Here is a 12,445-nt window from a genome sequence, read left to right on the forward strand (position 1 = left end):
ATTGTGGAATACTAACAAACATACTTATTTGGAAGTGAAAAACAATAAAGACTCATTCTACAATTCCCAGCTCCTGTATTTGGTGGAAGCACCTTTGACAGGAATTACACTAATTAGACTTTTAGGATAAACCCCTATCAGTTTTTACCATTAGGATCCAGCATTTGATACCAATTGTACAAACTCCCTCAAGATGGATTGAATGTACAGTATGTGTTGACAACATCCTGTACTGGTGAGGCCATAGTTACAGTGGTGTGAAAAACTATTTGCCCCCTTTCTGATTTCTTATTCTTTTGCATGTTTGTCTCACAAAATGTTTCTGATCATCAAACACATTTAACCATTAGTCAAATATAACACAAGTAAACACAAAATGCAGTTTTTAAATGATGATTTTTATTATTTAGGGAGAAAAAAAAAATCCAAACCTACATGGCCCTGTGTGAAAAAGTAATTGCCCCCTCAACCTAATAACTGGTTGGGCCACCCTTAGCAGCAATAACTGCAATCAAGCGTTTGCGATAACTTGCAATGAGTCTTTTACAGCGCTCTGGAGGAATTTTGGCCCACTCATCTTTGCAGAATTGTTGTAATTCAGCTTTATTTGAGGGTTTTCTAGCATGAGCCGCCTTTTTAAGGTCATGCCATAGCATCTCAATTGGATTCAGGTCAGGACTTTGACTAGGCCACTCCAAAGTCTTCATTTTGTTTTTCTTTAGCCATTCAGAGGTGGATTTGCTGGTGTGTTTTGGGTCATTGTCCTGTTGCAGCACCCAAGATCGCTTCAGCTTGAGTTGACGAACAGATGGCCGGACATTCTCCTTCAGGATTTTTGGTAGACAGTAGAATTCATGGTTCCATCTATCACAGCAAGCCTTCCAGGTCCTGAAGCAGCAAAACAACCCCAGACCATCACACTACCACCACCATATTTTACTGTTGGTATGATGTTCTTTTTCTGAAATGCTGTGTTCCTTTTACGCCAGATGTAACGGGACATTTGCCTTCCACAAAGTTCAACTTTTGTCTCATCAGTCCACAAGGTATTTTCCCAAAAGTCTTGGCAATCTTGGCGAGCCCTAATGTTCTTTTTGCTTAACAGTGGTTTGCGTCTTGGAAATCTGCCATGCAGGCCGTTTTTGCCCAGTCTCTTTCTTATGGTGGAGTCGTGAACACTGACCTTAATTGAGGCAAGTGAGGCCTGCAGTTCTTTAGACGTTGTCCTGGGGTCTTTTGTGACCTCTCATGAGTCGTCTCTGCGCTCTTGGGGTAATTTTGGTCGGCCGGCCACTCCTGGGAAGGTTCACCACTGTTCCATGTTTTTGCCATTTGTAGATAATGGCTCTCACTGTGGTTCGCTGGAGTCCCAAAGCTTTAGAAATGGCTTTATAACCTTTACCAGATTGATAGATCTCAATTACTTCTGTTCTCATTTGTTCCTGAATTTCTTTGGATCTTGGCATGATGTCTAGCTTTTGAGGTGCTTTTGGTCTACTTCTCTGTGTCAGGCAGCTCCTATTTAAGTGATTTCTTGATTGAAACAGGTGTGGCAGTAATCAGGCCTGGGGGTGGCTACGGAAATTGAACTCAGGTGTGATACACCACAGTTAGGTTTTTTTAACAAGGGGCAATTACTTTTTCACACAGGGCCATGTAGGTTTGGATTTTTTCTCCTAAATAATAAAATCATCATTTAAAAACTGCATTTTGTGTTTACTTGTGTTATATTTGACTAATGGTTAAATGTGTTTGATGATCAGAAACATTTTGTGTGACAAACATGCAAAAGAATAAGAAATCAGGAAGGGGGCAAATAGGTTTTCACACCACTGTATGTCAAGCCAAATCATGTTTATGTTCATGTGTACATATAATAAGCTGTAAAATGAAATTCTTACCTCCACGTCTCTTCAGAACAGGCCACAATAATACAATATGTATAATATGTATAATACTGTATATATACTCACATATACATTACTGCATACTGCATATTATACACAAAATTGCAGTAGCTTCAGGAAGTATTGAGAACCTTCAATTTCTGCACACTTTATTATGTTGTGGATTTAATTTCCAGCTGCCATTTTTGCTCATCAATCTACACTCAGTAACTCACAATGACAAAGTTAAAACATGTTTTCAGTAAGATTTATAAATTTGTTAAAAATCAATAATGGAAATATTTCATTCAATAAATAAAGTATTCAGACACATAATTTAGTACTTTGTAGAAACATCTTTGGCAGCAGTTACATTTTTGAGTCATCTTGGGTAAGTCTTTTCAAATTGTTTACACCTAGATTCGGGCAATTTATCCCATTTTTCCTGGTAGATCCTCTCAAACTCTGTTAGATTGGATGGGAAGCATCTCTAAACTGCCATCTCCAGTTCTCTCCACTGATATTCTATTGTCTTTGGCTGGGTCACTCAGGGAGAATCAGAAACTTGTCCCAAAGCCACTCCAATGTTGTGTTGGCTGTATGCTTCAGGTCATTGTTGTGGTGAAAGGTGAACTGTTGCCCCAGTCTCAGGTTGCGTGCACTATGAAGCAGGTTTTCTTCAAGGACCTTTCTGTATTTGGCTGCATTCATCCTTCTGTCAATTCTGACCAGTCTCTTTGTCCCTACCACTGAGAAGCACTCCCATAGTATGATGCTGCATACACCATATGCAGCATCATACTATGCATACAGGCATACGCCTGCGCCACCACCACCTACTCAAAGCATCATGATGCACCAACATTGATGGACTGAAAGCCAGAAGTCTACGTGACCATCATCATCAGGTCCTTCCATGAAAACCCTAAATACAAAGAGGACTGTTTGACTAATGTTAGGTAGATTGCCCAGAGGGGACTGGGCGGTCTCTTGGTCTGGAACCCCTACAGATTTTATTTTTTTCTCCAGCCTTTGGAGTTTTTTTTTGTTTTGTTTTTTCTGTCCACCCTGGCCATCGGACCTTACTCTTATTCTATGTTAATTAATGTTGACTTATGTTTATTTTTTATTGTGTCTTCTATTTTTCTATTTATTTTATAAAGCACTTTGAGCTACATTTTTTTTGTATGAATATGTGCTATATAAATAAATGTTGATTGATTGATTGATTGATTGACCATGCTTCACTGTTGGCATGTTATTATATGATGAGCAGTTCCTGGTCTTCTCCAGATATAGTACTTGGAGATCGTGCCAAAATTACCAATGTTTGTCTCATCAGGCGAGAGAATCTTTTTTCTTATGCAATCAGATTCCTTTAAAAACGTTGTTTGGCAAACTCCAAGCAAGCTGTTATATGTGTAATGGAGTGCTGTTAAGATAGTCATCCTTCCAACAGTTTCTCCCATCTCAGTAGAGGACACATGGAGCTCTGTTAGAGTGACTATTTGTTTTTTGGTCTCCTCACAGCCCAAGACCATTCTTATCCATTTACTCAGTCCGACTGGATGGCCAACTTCAGTTTCACAACTTTAGAGGCCACTGTGCTCCTGGGAAGACTTAGAGCTTTAGAAATGGATTTGCCCTGTTCTGTGCCTCACCAAAATGTTATCTCAGACATCTACAGAGAGTTCCTTAGACTTCATAGCTTGGTTTTTGTCCTAACATGGAGTATGAAATGGGGGAGCTTGTATACAGAGGTGTGGACCTTTCTAAATGATGTCCAATCAATTTGATTTACCACAGGTGGACTCCAATCAAGTTTTAGATACATCTCAAGTGTTATTAAAATAAGCAGGATATGCTTGACCACAATTGTGACCCATTGCAAAGGGTCTGAATAAATGAAAAATTCCAGTTTTTGATTTTTTTAATAAATTTGCAAGCCTTTCTGAAAACATATTTTCTATTATGTTTTGGTGGGTTTTGATTAATGGTAAAAAATGGTAAATGCATCCATTTAAATTAAATCTATAACACAATAAAGTGTTCAGAATGTGAAGGGGTCTAAGAATTTTCTGAATCCAATGTTTGTACAATATACAGTATGTATGTGTGCATATATATATGCTGTTTATTATATTACAATATAATTTTTCTTATGGTTGACTGGTCAGTAACCTAGCAATGAGTGTTTAGAAACTGTCCCTCAATGTACTTGTGTAAGTATCAATGGTCCAGTACTGTTTTCCAGAAAGAAGTAGTGAGAAACATAACAGTGCTGGGTGGCTAAGGTCTTCAATTATGCTGTTTGCCTTTCTAAGGCAGCAGGTGTTGTACATGTTCTGAACAGAAGGCATCTGAGTACAGGTAGTATTCTATGCTACCTTTACCACCATCTGTAATGTTAAGGTAGTTAGTTAGTGGGATTTGTATTATGCAGGGTTTTTTCGAACATTAAAACTGTCTAGATGAGAACAGGCCATTCAGCCCAACAAAACTCACCAATCATATCCATTTAATCCTTTTAAAAAAAATCAGGTCTAGTTTTGAAAGTCCCTGAAGTCCTAATGTCTACCTCACTACTTGGTAACTTATTCCAAGTGTCTGTGGTTCTCTGTGTAAAGGAAAACTTCCTAATGTTTGTGTGAAATTTACTTTTAACAAGTGTCCAACTGTGTCCCCGTCTCGATCCACTGTATTAATTCCCATCATAATTTTAAACACTTCAATCATGTCTTCTCTTAATCTTCTTTTGCTTAAAGTTAATCTTCTTTTGCTTAAATCAGGCCTAAATGTTAAGTAAAAAATTCAAACAACTAAACAGCTTATTTTAATTGTCTGTTTAATCAAGTTGAGATTACTGGGACTTGGAGGTCTTTTGAACATCTGAAGACTGAAGCTTAATAGTACTACACACCAGACAAATGAAAAATGGCATGCAGTATTACCATTTTGGGATACTTTATCGAGGATTGTTAGACAACATGACACACAACCATAAGACAAGCTGTAAAGATACCTTTCTGTAAAACCACTTCAGGTGCTCATTATGTTATTGTTATTCTTTCTGCTTTTTGTGGTCCCAGGTGGAAAAATGCATTTTGATGAAAGATGACACAACTTGGGATGACTGTTGCTCTTTGCTCTGTACAAGGTGAAACTCTCTTTAGTTTAGTGCCGTGTGTTCTTGAGGTGCAGTTTAAAACTTTTTATACCACAGGAAAACCCACGTGAACAGTAGGAAAACATGAGACTGTGGGGAAAAAATCTAGGCTATATTCATTTCCATTCAGATTTGAAAGGATACAGGCATTTATAGTTTGAAAAAAATGCCTGCCACATTACTATGCATCAACATTACTTCTCATCACTTTTATGAAATAATTTCTGCCAGATGTTTGTGCCGTGCTTTAAAACCAAATAAAGCATTTTGGTGATCCCTTTCAGAAACATTTCTTTCAAATGTAGAAATGAATTGCTAACAGAATTCTCCAGCCAACAAAAATACCTTTTCCCAGCATGGAACAATTGGGGGCTGTGGCAGCCATTTTTCAGTCCCTTTTTAGTTCTGTAAAAAAAAATAATAGTGATTTTGTAATGATTTTTCACATTATATGTTTTAAATTCTTCATCCCAAGCCTCATAATACGTAAAAGGCACCTGCAATTCAAGAGTGATCTTGCTGGATACATCCAATAGGCAAGTGAACCTTTCATAACCTCCAGGGCAGTTTAAGGACTGTGGTAAAGCATGTTAGGAGTCCATAGTAGTGCAGGATTGTTATTAAGAAGTGCAGCTCAGACTTGGTGGATGTGAGTTTGTGCCGGTGAGAAGCTATGCGGCTCCAGAATGTTTAGCGGGGAAATTGGTTGATTGCTAGCTAACCCACAATGTGATCAGCTCAGCCATTCCCCTTTGACGTTCCCTGCATAATTATTGAAAGCACCTGCACCCTTGAAGTTAAAAAGAGTCTGAGTAGGAAGAAAGAAAAAAAGAAAGAAAGAGAAAGAAAGAAAGAAAGAAAGATGCAGTGGCAAGTGAGCAACAGGAAGGCAATCTGATCAGGAGCAACCATTGGCTTCACGGATAGTCCTATGTATGCCAAACGATGGTGGTGGCATGATGGGAGTCAGGCTTTTTGACTCTGTCAGCCAGTCACAGCTGTGATGAAAGCCATTAGAGAGATGACTGCTGCCCTGCTGATAAGACCCAGTCTGATTTTATCTCTGTTATTTATTCTTCATTTTAACATTACTTCGCATTTTTTATTTATTGATAGATTTTAACTCCAACAAAGAATGCTTGCCATTATTGGATTACTTATGCATTTTTGGATATTCTGCGTACACTATTTATTAGATACTATTTATTTATATATATATATATATATATATATATATATATATATATATATATATATATATATATATATATATATATATAATTTGTACCTATCTTGTTGTTTATATCCTCATTGCACTAGTCCATCTTCAGTTCATGTCTATCGATGTTCCAAAAAACGAATAATGCCACAGCTGCAGACACCCTTTAAAAGATCACAAGGACACGATGGAGGGTTAATAGACGTAGACAATTAACTACAACATAACCCATACTTTGTTTGTCATTCAGTCAATTCCATCACTTTGGAGGACCTTTGTCCCACTCACAGTGAGCTACTTCAGCTCAGTGACAATAAAATATTTATAACATGAGCTGCTTGCTTCAGGTCTGACCACAAACTCTCAATATGATGTTTTGTCACTGAAGCTGACAAAGTTTACATATATGTACAGAGAGTGGTTTCTGTTTAAGCCAGGTAAGTAACGTTTGGATAACTGGTGAAGACTCAACAACTGAAACATGATTTTCTTTAGTATGATTGAGTTCTTTTGCTCTTTTTAAAATAAATGTATGTGCTTTTCCCATTTCATATTAAACCAGCTTTTTCAAATTTTAAAGCAATTGACCAATAAAGTAGGAAAGAATAATTTAAAGCTGTCATTTTAATCTTGATTCTTAGATTTTAAAATCCACTATCGATAGATAGATAGATAGATAGATAGATAGATAGATAGATAGATAGATAGATAGATAGATAGATAGATAGTGTGAAGGTCAGTTGGAAAGAGGCACACTGCAGGGTGTTTTTTGTGCTGTCCAGGAGCTGGTCAGGACCACTGCCCAGATGGAAGCTAATCCCAGCTTACAGCCAAATATAGGTACACCTGGCCTATTGTCCAGACAACTGGCCATGACCCCAGAAGCAGCCAAGGGCCACATTTTAAATGATGTCTCATTACTCAGACTACAGGCACTTCTAGTTGTAACTAAATAGACACAAAAATGTCTTTAGAAAAATACAAAAGTTGCCTATTATGTGTGTGCTGAATCACAGTCTTGTGTCAAGTAATAAATCATTAATAAAATCAGTCCTAATGCATCGACACATTGACAAAGCAAAGCCAAACTGAATACGGCCCATTCTGCTCTCCTGAACCCTGCTTAGGTAGAACCTTTCCCTGAACTCTCGCTGTGCCCTAGCTTCTACTCACTGGTATCTTACCTGTCACTCTCCTTCCATAGGCGATGAACCAACACCAGGATGTTGATACCACCCATGAATATGTGAGTGGCATGATAGGCCTCTCGCAATCACACACGCTCATCCGTCACCCCCACCCATGGAGCACTCCTGTGCAGCTGTTCAGCATGTCACACTGGTAGCCATGCTGCAGCCGTGCAGCTGTCTAGCATTCTTTGCCTGCATCTAATGCTGTACTGTACTTCCTCCTTCCATAGAGGTAAGTACAAAAATTTTATTTTTCTGTCGAAGAAGAGTAAACTAATACACTCCGTCTCTCTATTCCAAGCTCTAATTTAGACCCTCAACACGGTCTTACCACAGTAATGTTGAATATACATACCACCTTACTCACTCCCACAAAAATAAAACTTTCCAAGGTCAGTGTTTAGAGCACAGCCTTATCTTGCTTCTCTTTTAACATCAAATGTTGTGCACAAACAAGAATTGACTTTTTTTACAATAGAAATACCATGCTATAAATGCCAAACATAATTTTACATCTTCCCTAAACTCTAAAAGAAATGAATGTCTATGTCAAAGGTTCTTTTCCTGATCTATTGAAAAAATACCTGAAAATTAAAAATTTCGGAATCAGTCTGCATATCCCTAATTAAAAAATATTTTTTTTCAATAATACAGTAATAACTCTATTCTTGATGCATTACCCCAACAAGAATAGTTCACAAACTTTTAGTGAATTACATCAATACAATTTTATAGTCCACTGTAAGAAGAGACATAGACCATCAATTCTTAATAAAACAAATTACCCCTTTTTTAATATACAGCTCAGTGATGACAACACTTTTCTAATACTAGCCAGTTCAATCCAATTTCATTCTAGAATTCCTTATAAAAGTCAAATTTTAGTCCATCAGTACCTCAGAAGTATCCATTACTGAATTGTTTAAGCATTAGTAAGCTCAGCTCATTTTCAACTTCTTTTGAATCTTCCTCAGTAAATTAATTAAGGTCTTATAAAAGTCTGTTATTCACCATCATCATCAAGCTCTCAAATTGCCCAAACTACTCCTTTATGTTTTTTCTGCCTGCTGTTATCCTATAATCCAAGCCCTTTGTTCTAAGAGTTTTTGTTTTCACATTTAATAAATATCATGAGGTTGCAGCCATTTCCGTTTTCTGTTGTAACCAAGCTGTCACTAAAGTGCTTTAACTATTGTGTGTAACAGCCCTTTTTGGTTTTGAGGCTGTTCATCTGATCTGAACTCTGAAAGCTACTGATTTGAGACATGTTGACCTTGGATTAGGTGGCTTTTGACAGTAGATGAACACTATAAATGGTTTGTACAATTCTAGCTGCACTTCTTAAAATATAAGTTCATTAGAATATCTATACAAAGAAGAGAAACCTGGCATGGTAGGTACATTTTATTCAAACATGCTAAGGGTGACTCAATCAGAGTGTCGTCAGCTAAATCCCAGAGATATTGAGAGCCTTGAAATTCAGCAATGAAAATGATTTAATATTCTTTTTTATACAGCCTGTCAAGTACTTATGATTTTGTGGAATGTCCAAGAGGTGGTGGGTGGTCATTTGGTATTGGTTATCCAATATTGGCTGTCTTTATCTGTCGCAATGAGCCAAGGCCTCCACCAAGGTAGGGGGCGTACCAGCACCCCAAACCCAAGACACAATTCATAACACCAAGTCCTGAGTGTAAATAATAATTTATTAATAAGGAAATACCTCTGAACAGGCAACAAGGCTCTCTTTTAACTCAGGACATGGATATTTTTCTGGAACCTAATGTCACCCATTTTTCATGGAGATGTTCTGCCCCTAAAATACAGTCACCCACTATCTTGACGTTTCAGGTACCCATACCCAAAAAAAAATGGGAATTTTGCATATTTTATTACAACAAGAATGAATTTAAATTAACTATTCTGACATGATCAACAGAAAAGAGTTATTTATTTCCACAGTGAAAACAGATCTCTGTAAGAGGTGTAAATTACAAATATAAAACACAAAATATTTGATTACAAAATATACCCCACCTTCAAGTCAGTACTTAGTAGATGTACCTTTGACAGCCATAACAGTCTTGAGTCTGTGTTCACAGATCTCTATTGGCTTTGCTCATCTGGATACTGCGATTCTTCCCCATTCTTCTTTGCAAAACTGATCAAGCTCTGCCAGATTGCATGAAGATTGTGAGTAACAACCTTTTTCAAGTTCAGCCACAAATTTTCAATTGGATTGAGATGTGGACTCTGACTCAAATATTTGGGTTGAGATGTGGACTGTGACTCACCCATACTCAGCATTAACATGTTGGTTTTAAGTCATTCCTGTACAGCTTTGGCATTTTGCCGGAAAACAACTTTTAACATTGGGGATTGTATGTTTTTGATAATATGCATTGTTTGGATAACACCAAATTGTGTGTTTTGTTTGATAGCCAGAAAGCTCAGTTTTGGACTAATTAGACAAAAGAACCTTCTTCCAACTTCAGAGTCTCCTGCAAACTCTACCCAAAATGTTGTGTGTTTTTTTAACAATAGCTTTCTCTTTGCCACTATTCCATAAAGCTGTCACTGGTGAAGCAACCAGGCAACAGTTACCTTGTGCGCAACAATTTGAGTCACTGCAACTTGTAACTGCTTTAGAGTTCTCACTAGTCTCTTGGTGGCTTCTCTCACTAGCGTATTCTTGCAGGATCACTCCGTTTTTGTGGATCTCCTACTCTAGGCAGATTTAAGGCTGTGCCTTACTTTTTCATTTCTTAATTATTGATTTGATTGGATATTCAGCGACTTGGATATTTTCTTGTCTCAATCCCAATCTTTGCTTTTCAATCACCTCTTCATGGCGTTTCTTGGACCTTCCATATGAGATGCATTTATACTACAATTGGCTACAGACACATGATATCCATTGAACTGATTCTGTGAATTCTAAAACCAGTTGGCTGTACCAGTGATAATTCAGGTGTGTCATATTGAACGGGATGAGTGCTTATTCAGTCAATAGTTTTATATATTTTTAATTAATGTAGACCACTTTGCCAAGATGTTTCCACTTTGTTATTCAAGAGTCTTCTTCTGTTGAAATGTCAAAATAACCCAAATGAAATCCACTATGATTCAACGTTGTATAAGAATAAAATGTTAAAAATTCCAAGGTGTGAATACTTTTTGTAGGCACTGTAGTTTAGATTTGTGCACTCATTCTGAGCCTGTATTCAGTGAGAACACTGTACAACATGAAATTGAAGCTGAAATTGTGAGACCAAGACCTACACTCAGGGTCAGCAGTGGAGGAGAAGCATTCAGTACGGAAACTAGGAAGGTCCCATTCAAAAATAGTTTTAGTTAGCAGCTGTGACAGAAAAGCATTAGCTTTTCATTTTCAATTTCAGTGTGGAGGTGGAAGGAATCTCTTAGCCAGAAATAAAAAGAGAATTTGAGATAAAATCACAATGAGCATTCATTGAAGTGAGCATATCATTTTTAGTATGTACTGCTTAGCAGGAGGGGGCATTTTTGCAGTGACCCAGGATAATCCCAAAAAATACAAAAACTGGCCATTTATTGAAAAGACAAACATGTTAGCAGAAAAACAAAGGAAGAAGAGAGAAGTTAAAAAAAAAAAACAGTGAAGCTGCAGCCTCTTTAGCCCTGACTGTATAGCACTGGGTGTGAAGCAGGTGCAGCCCTCAGTGGGGCACCACTTCACCACAGGATCCACTCATATACACACCATCATAGGCCAGTTTTACAAGTTGCATCTCAATGTAATAGGCTCATCTTTAGGACTTTTGGAAAACAATATTGTGGACAAGGAGAGAACATGTAGCTGTCTTATGGATGGTGCCCAGGTAGGGATTTCAACCCAGGACCCTGGAGTTCTAAGGCAGCAATACCACTGTACAGTAGTGTTCACTTTATCGTTTTTTGATTGTGAAGGGACTATATGTGGCCAGTAGTTAGTGGTGTTCTCTTTCCACAGTCATCTGTGAGATCTCCAGCAAAATGACAGATCTTTGATGCAGTATTCAGCATTTCTGGTTTTAATGTGGGAAGGGTCTAGAAGTGTGCATGTTTAACAGGCTCTATAACCAATGTGATGTACATGTATACAGTCACCACTTGTAAGATCAACCAATGGTACACCCTCCATTCAGCTTTGAATGGTTCATAAGGAAGATTTGTACAATCATCAATTGTACTTTCATGTTTCATATTAAAAAAAGCGATATTTCAAGTACTTATTAAATTAATAATACACTTATTGAGACATTATTTCATAAAATGTAAACTATGTTAATTGCCTTTTTTATACTCTAGGTATGTTGTTTCACATCAATAGTGCATCCCAATGAGGCTAAGGATGCACTGCATTTGTCACAAGTCCAGCATTTTGTAAAAACAGGTGATATAGCTTTGGCAGCAGGCACAGATCTTCCTCTCAGAATGCTGTAAATGCTCAGTAGCTTTGCTTGCTATATTATCACTTACATCTCACATAATTAAACTGTGTAGACAACTGGCTTTGAATTTATATTCTTTAGTCCAATGGGAGCTATGAGTCCACTGAGAGAGGTGATCAGCAAGTTTTGAGCCTAAACTTAAAAGGGGTATTCCACTGGGCTGATGTTCAATTATAGGCTTATAGCATTTGTGGCTTACAGTATGCAATATGGTTATTATGGCAGAGCAAAGTAAGCATGAATATCATTGAAATATTAATACTAAAGAACAATACCACTTCATAGGCTACAGTCAGGAGATCAAGAAATGTGCAGCAGATCTGTGCTAGCATGCCTCTTTAATTTGACTTAAAGTCAACAACTGAAGAAAATGTTGGCTTCATGGAGCAATTCATAATGAAGAAATAAAGTGTGCTGGGGTGTAATATAGCAGACACTATAGGGATTAGGTATATGCCCTTTGAATGCATTAATCTTGAAAATTAAGCGTGCTGAAGGTTTGTGCATAGTGG

General features: G+C 37.5%; 1 protein-coding gene across 2 annotated transcripts in view; it reads left to right on the forward strand.

Annotated features, from left to right (window-relative positions):
* Positions 1 to 12,445, forward strand: part of camk4 (calcium/calmodulin-dependent protein kinase IV) — a 327,338-nt gene that overhangs the window by 258,099 nt on the left and 56,794 nt on the right. The gene's annotated exons all lie outside the window — the stretch shown is intronic.

Source organism: Polypterus senegalus, chromosome 7 (genome assembly GCF_016835505.1).
Source record: "Polypterus senegalus isolate Bchr_013 chromosome 7, ASM1683550v1, whole genome shotgun sequence".
NCBI lineage: Eukaryota > Metazoa > Chordata > Cladistia > Polypteriformes > Polypteridae > Polypterus > Polypterus senegalus.